The 7,500-nt window shown below is 42.3% G+C and overlaps 1 protein-coding gene across 1 annotated transcript in view; it reads left to right on the forward strand.

Annotated features, from left to right (window-relative positions):
- Positions 1-2,914: 2,914 nt before the first annotated feature.
- The window catches only part of LOC113823039 (protein bric-a-brac 2), a 36,888-nt gene continuing 32,302 nt past the window's right edge, over positions 2,915-7,500 (forward strand). Inside the window, exon 1 of the mRNA XM_070126507.1 lies at positions 2,915-3,099. The gene's annotated coding sequence lies outside the window, so the exon portion shown is untranslated. The remainder of the gene's footprint in view (positions 3,100-7,500) is intronic.

A 7,500-nucleotide genomic window follows, 5' to 3' on the forward strand; every position in this document is an offset into this window, starting at 1 on the left:
TCTCTTTTTCTCACCCTGCTCTCTCTTTTCCCTCCATCTTTCTTTCTCTCACCCCAGCTTCTCTCTTTTTTTCCTCACCCTTCTTTCTCTCACCCCACCCTCTCTCCCTTTTCCCTACTTCTTCCTCTCTCTTCCCCCCTTCTCTCTCACGCCCTCCTATGCCTCCCCCCCCCCCTCTCTCTCTCCCCGCTTATCCTCTCTCTCTCTCTCTCTCACTCTCTGTTTCCCTCTCTCTCTCTCTCTCTCCCAATCCCTCTCTCCCTCGTCCGCTCTTCTCCACTGGCATATAAATCCTGCACCCAGACACCCCCTCCCCCCGCACGCACACTCCCGCCACACCTCAGGTACTGGCGGCACTCCCACCCACCCCCCTTCTCCCCCCTTTCCCCTCCCCCGCTCCGACTCTCCACCCACCTTGTCTGCTCTTTGTTACATGATGACGTAATGATTTTGAATTCGGTGATATGAGAGGATATGTATATGTATATAGTATTTTATTTTCTTTATCGGTGATTAAAGATGAGAGAGAGAGGGGGGGGGGAGGAAGGAGAAGAGAGAAGGGAGAAAGAGAAGAAAACAACATCCATTGGGAAAATAAACCTGCGAAAAAATGGGAACTAACAATTTACACAAACCTACAAATTAAAAGAGAGCGCGAGACAAAATGGAAGAGAGAAAGAGCGCTAAAGTTGGCAGGAGGGGGGGGGAGGAAATGTGTTGAGGGGGGTTTGACCTCATTTTCCTCGAGCGCGCCGTGTTCCCTCTCAGCTAAGAAAGCCTGGGGTTACAAGGGTCGAAATCCCACCGTGAACATCGCTGTTCTCAGGTACCGTCTATCTCCGTGGATGAACACAACTTCTTGTTCGATTCACCGTAATCTCATTTACACAGAAGATTGGATATATATATATATATATATATATATATATATATATATATATATATATATATATATATATATATATATACATATACACATGTATATATATACAAACATACACTTACCGCACACACCCAGTGAGCGCGCTCGTGGGTGTGCGTGCATTCATACGTTTGGATGTACGCCTTGCAAAACATCTTAGACCTACTTGCGCAACGTAATACTGACTTATCGCAGCCTAATCTAATCCGCGCCACGGGCTCGGAGAGATGTTTAATGTGCGTCTCGAGCGCGGCTGCGGCAGCCCGTTCGAGAGATACCTACTATGCGTGGCTCGAAATAGCTGCTTGCATGCACTCCTCTTCTTTCCTGCATGACATGTACAGCCTTCGAGATTTAAAACGATAATCATAAACTACATGGTAACTCGTGGTGTAATAGCGTAAGACAATTATTAAGCAGGATAGAGTGCTCTCGCATGCTTGCTTGCTGCTTGCACGTGCCGCGCCGGGAACGTGGCTGAGGGAAAAAGGTAATAGTGCATACGAAAAGATGTATACGTAATGTGTACTTCTTTCCAAGGCTCCAAGTCTTCCAATAACAAGGAGGTTCCAGTGCGTTTAAGCATCGCGAGTTTCCTGGTGACGTGGGCAAAATCTACGGCATATAGCATAACACCTGTTATAGCTACAGGGAAATGACTCGACCTGCCTTTTAGTGGTCATATATTTAACTCAGATTCTGATCTATTGGCCAACTATGCAAGCAGGCAAACTGGCCTTCCCCCAACCCCGAGGCAAAGTAATGAGGAAAGTATCACACGTGGAAATATACGAAATGGCCAAAGTATAATTCGTGATATTTAGTTAATGAATTTTTAAGCGAGTTCGCGGCACCTCTCCCTTACAGCCCAGCATCCCTCCCAGCATCCCTTGACTGTGTCCGATTCCATGCCGTTGGCTCGAACTCCGGTTTCGCCCCGATGCCATGAGTGCAGCCTCTGTCAAACGTCTGCTCTTGGGCCATACAACTCTTTCAAAAGCCACTAGCTAGTCATTTATTGAGTCAGTATCAACGAAGTGGGATAATTCAAAATATAAAAACAGACTAAATTGATGGAAGTGGCGCATTGGAACGGCGTTTCTGTCTGGAATGATGCTACCAGACTTCGGCCAGACAGACGGAGTTGCCCTTTGATATATTATCTAACATTTCTCTAAGTAAAATCGCGATAAAGTCAATAATATATATCGATTAAATTTCATCTACGGCGTATGCAATTATTCATTTTTATGTAGAAAAGGACTCACCATATCCTACTATTACCGTAACTGTAGATAATCTAAAGGAAACCTATCGAAATACTAAAATGACTTAACAATCTTCTGTACTTTAAAAATACAATGGGCTAAGCAATGCTATTGAAATGCCTCAGTCTCTTGCAGTTATGCACAATATACTCAAGGGAAGATGCCAGATACGGGTTTCTTCGCTGTATCATTTTTAAATTTGAAACGTCGGGACATAGAAACTTTTCAATAATAGTTGGTATGCTATATGGACGAGGGAGGAGGTATCAGTTGCCCACATTTCCGAGTCGATTTTATCATATCCCCTCTGATTTCTAAATTCAACGAAACACTTCAAACTGTAAAGTTTTGAATTTCTGCATCTTGGAGATGCTGTAGTAGAACATAGTAGACGAGTAAGGTTAAATTAAGGCTTCTACGGGAAAGTCGGATTCTTGTGCACCTGTCATAATTGCCTCGGGCTTATCCAGGTGAGCGCCGCCAGGGCTGCCAGTTTCCGTGTTTCCCGAGTCACCATTCCCAAAAGTTGCCAGCCATGCTATAACGAAGTGTGAACTATTATTTATAAATTATTCAGCAGCCAAATGGATTTGAGACCCCCAAAATACCACATCTGGCAAGAATATCATTGAGAATTATCTCCCGAACGTGTGAAAATCCAGCAAATATTCCAAGGTGTATCTGCGACTGCGTCCTCGGTAGGGTTGTCAGCCGTGGAAAGCTCGAGTTCCCGGATGTCGGGTCGCCGAGGGAGGAGGGAGAGATGTGTCCGCCGAGTTGAGGCTCTCCTCGCCTAAATATTCGCCGCCGCAAGCCTTCTCTGTACACGTTATGGACACACAAGCAAGAACGAGGCAGTGACAGTGAAGATTAGCGCGGGAGCGCGGCCCAGGCGGCTACACACACAAAGTAAGTCAGGTGCATGTCAGGCCACGTCTACTGCCTTGCCTCTTGTCAAAACATTCAAGGACAGAAGCTCGTCGTTTACTGTTTCCTCCTGAGGCTGCGACTTGTGCTTTCCACGGCGAAGGGAACCACGCCGACTCGCGTTCCTGGGCGCCTTTGGGAGTCCGTGGAGGGCCCATGGGAAAAAGTCCGGGAGGAGAAGGGCCAAGCAGAGTGGGCACGTCGCTCGGCCGCCCTCCCTCCGCCGCCTCCTCGGTGCCCTGCCCACTCCTGCCTCTTCCTCTTGGCACTCTGGCCGGCACAGGGGGCTCGAGGGGCGCAGGGGGCAGGCCAGGGGCACGGCAAAGAGGGCAAGAGCAGGAGGAGGAATCAAGAGGAAGTGTGTAGATGGGCCCAGAATTTGTTTTTTTTTTCCTTCATTATTTGTCATTCTTACTCTTGGCACTCTTGCCTCAGAGGATGACGATGATGAAGGGCATGAGGGTTGAACTAAGGGAAGGAAGGGAGAGGGAAAAAGCAAAGAAGGGATGAAGCAAAGAGGAAGTGTGAATATAGGCCTGGAGTGAGAGGGAAAAAATTGGGTGTGGAGACATTTGTAATTCTTGCTTGCCATGTCTTATTTGACTCTGTCTTTGCTGGTTGTAATTTTTGGGTGTGGTAGTGGCTGGTGGAGGCAGTGTCATGGTTATGAAAACTCTGTTGAGTTGATTGGGGCAGAAATGTCACAGGGAGTGAGGAAAACTTTTGATTTTTTCTTGTGTGTTGATTTTGGGGGAGGCAGTTAAAACATATTGTGGGCCCAACTGTACTGTTGTTTTAGAACCAGGCATTGGTTTTGTGTTGTGGTTTTGTGTGAATTTTGTCTTTACATGGGCATCGACAGAAAATACTCGCTCGACCAGATTGCGATGACTTGATTGCTATCATGAAATGTTTTATTCAGTAATGTTATCATTAGATAATTATTGATTTGATACCAGTAGTGATTAGTTTTGTAGATGGACTGGAAACTCAGTAGGTTCTTTACTTTATTTTTAACTTGACCTTAAGTGACTTAACTATTTTACTTGACCACATAAGATACTTCTTGCATTGAATAGTTACTGGAGGTGTTGGATTGGAGAGATGAAAAAAAAAAAAAATGTTTTCATGTGCTTATTTAGAATTGCAACAGGTCTTGGAGAAAGGGTTACAGCAGCAAGTGGTTGTGACAGATTACTTTTGGTTGGGTTCTTGTTGATAATAATTATGATTTATATTAATTTTGCATTAATGCTTGGTTGGAACATATGTCATAGTGATCTTGGCTTTCCACTGTGACTTGTAATAAAGATATCATTTTATTGTTCAGAGATAGGAAAGATTTTGTTTTTGTTTGATGTGAACTCTGCTGGCAGCACTTTAGCAAAAACCAGCAAACCTCTAACATGTATACACTTGTAAGATAAAATTAGAATTGTAGACCTTATGTTATTTACTGTCAAGCAAGGAATTAGTCCAAGTTATCTTGGCAAAATGCGTGTAGCAGATGTGTGCTAGCCTTTGCTAGTGCGCAAAGTGTGGAGGCTGTGGTTATAGCTTGACACTGCATCCCTGTCATGTTGGACTTCAGAAAGAAAGTTTTCCATCACAGATTACAGAAAGTTTCTTGTGGATATGGATAGAATATTTTTAGTACTGTTACACACACACACACACACACACACACACACACACACACACACACACACACACACACACACACACACACACACACACACACACACACACACACACACAAAAATTCCCATTCATAATTCCTACATGTGTTCTAGAGGGTGAGATGAATCCACTGATAACAAAATTGTAATCGGTTATGCGAAAGTATTGTGAAAAAATACCAAATGGTTAGTTACCATGAAATTGATTAGTTGGCCAATGTGACCTCTGGTTTCTTCTCCTCTTGAGTTTTTGGGAAAAATGTATATTTCAAATGCTCTTGATAGCTATACTGTTATTAACCTGTTGGATCTGGGTGATGTGGGCTTGTTGGTATGATAAAATTTGGCTGAGGGGGAAGATGGACAAGGTTGGTCATACAAAACATTTGGCGGAGGAGCAAGTGATGGGAAAGTCTCATCATGGGAAATTTTTGCTGAGTGTGGGGTGATGGGGACCTCATCATTAGTGCCAAAAGCACTTAGAATGATTAGGCTTACTGGTCCTTCAGGAAGGGGCTTGAAGGGGTGAATTTTACCGTCCGCTGACCATAGAATAGGGACATCGGCAGAAAAAACACTATGTCTAAGCCAAGGAACCTATTCATGCCTGCTGTTATTGGTGATGTAGTGTGTGTTATGGAAAATTAAATGATAAGAAAATATTAGAAATTAAATCTAATGAAAATAGTATGATCTTGATTATTATTGACATTATAAATATCTTTAGTATATGAACATTAATGATAGCTATTAAAGATTAAACAAAAAATTCCAAAACTGAAGGAAAAGTGTAGAGAGGAGAGTTATATAAGACAACTGACTCCTTGGTGATTATGCATTTGTGGATCCAGCTATGGGAAAATGCATTAAACTTAGATCTCTGTGGAGTTGGCATGTACATGGTATGTATGTACATGCTATCACTGGTGTCAATGACATAATATGTGATAATGTCGTTCATATTTTATTCATATTTGGACATATATTTTATTACTGGTGTAGATCTACACAATCTGACAAACAATCTGTTGTGTGAAACAGGAACAAATTCATCATGGGCTAGCTGATTTTAATCAAAATTGTTCACAGACACATTGCAGGATTAGATATAATAATCATTTATTAGTGATTTTAGACAAATTATGTCATGCAAAATTGTAAATTTTGTAATTTATACCAATGTTTTCTTTAATTCCATTTGCAATATAAGTAACTAAAAAGAGACCTTGCGATAAACATAGAAAAGATCTTTACCTTCATTATTAATGATCTGAACCAACCTGTATTGGCATACATTTCCTTTTTGAGGCTTGATGATGCAGTATCTGTTCATTATTTGTCTTTTGAAGGATTCCCAAATTAGAAATTGTATTCACCCAAGATTATTGGTCTGTGTTGAACTGTTCATATATAGAGCTATTGGTTTGTATTGTTTCGAACAAGGAGTTCATCTGTTATACTAATGATTTAGATAAGATGTGATTAATAATTAGCATGTCAGAATTCTCACTGCCATTGCAATTTCTAGTAAATAATTTGGTCTTGTTCTGAGGAACAGGAACCTTGTTAGAATAGAGGAAGGGATAGAAATACATGACTCCAGTGTTATTATGGAAGATACATATTGATTTTTAAGGCAGCCAGAACTGATATATGAATTTGTAGATATTATGTAAAATAGAGATGAAGACAGAGCAGTAGACAGGGGAAAAAGAGAGTTAGAAAAGGAAGGAGAGGGAGGTGGAAGTGATATGGAAGTAGGAGCCAGGGATGAAGAGAGAGAGGGAAATAGAGAGAGGGAGAAGTTGCAAGAAAATGAAAAAGTATTAGATTATGATACTGGAGGAATAGCAACTATAGACTGAACTAGACCCCGTGCCAAAGCAAGACAAGAGAGAAAAAGTGATAGAGAGAGTAAAAGAGCTAGAGAGAGTAAAAGAGTGAGAGAAAGAAAAAGAGCAAGAGAGAGAAAAAGAGCAAGGAGAGAAAAAATGCGAGAGAGAGTAAAAGAGCGAGAGAGAGTAAAAGAGCGAGAGAGATTAAAAGAGCGAGGGAGAGAGAAAAAGAACGAGAGAGAGAAAAAGAGAGAGAGAGAGAGAGAGAGAGAGAGAGAGAGAGAGAGAGAGAGAGAGAGAGAGAGAGAGAGAGAGAGAGAGAGAGAGAGAGAGAGAGAGAGAGAGAGAAAAAGAGCAAGAGAGAGAAAAAGAGCAAGAGAGAGAAAAAGAGCGAGAGAGAGAAAAAGAGAGAGAGAGAAGAAGAGCGAGAGAGAGAGAGAGAGAGAGTAAAAGAGATAGAGAATAAGAGCGAGAGAGAAAGAGAATAAGAGCGAGAGAGAGACAAGAAGAGCGAGAGAGAGAGAGAGAGAAGAAGAACGACAGAGAGAGAGAAAAAAGAGAGAGAGAGAGACAGAGAGAGAGAGAGAGAGAGAGAGAGAGAGAGAGAGAGAGAGAGAGAGAGAGAGAGAGAGAGAGAGAGAGAGAGAGAGAGAGAGAGAAAAAAAAAAAAAGAGTGAGAGAGAAAAGAGTGAGAGAGAGAGAAAAAGAGTGAGAGAGAGAAAAAGAGGGAGAGAGAGAGAGAGAGAGAGAGAGAGAGAGAGAGAGAGAGAGAGAGAGAGAGAGAGAGAGAGAGAGAGAGAGAGAGAGAGAGAGAGAGAGAGAGAGAGAGAGAGAGCAGGATGTTTGGATAGGTTGGAATAGAGGCTGGA

Source organism: Penaeus vannamei, chromosome 10 (genome assembly GCF_042767895.1).
Source record: "Penaeus vannamei isolate JL-2024 chromosome 10, ASM4276789v1, whole genome shotgun sequence".
In the NCBI taxonomy this organism is placed as follows: domain Eukaryota; kingdom Metazoa; phylum Arthropoda; class Malacostraca; order Decapoda; family Penaeidae; genus Penaeus; species Penaeus vannamei.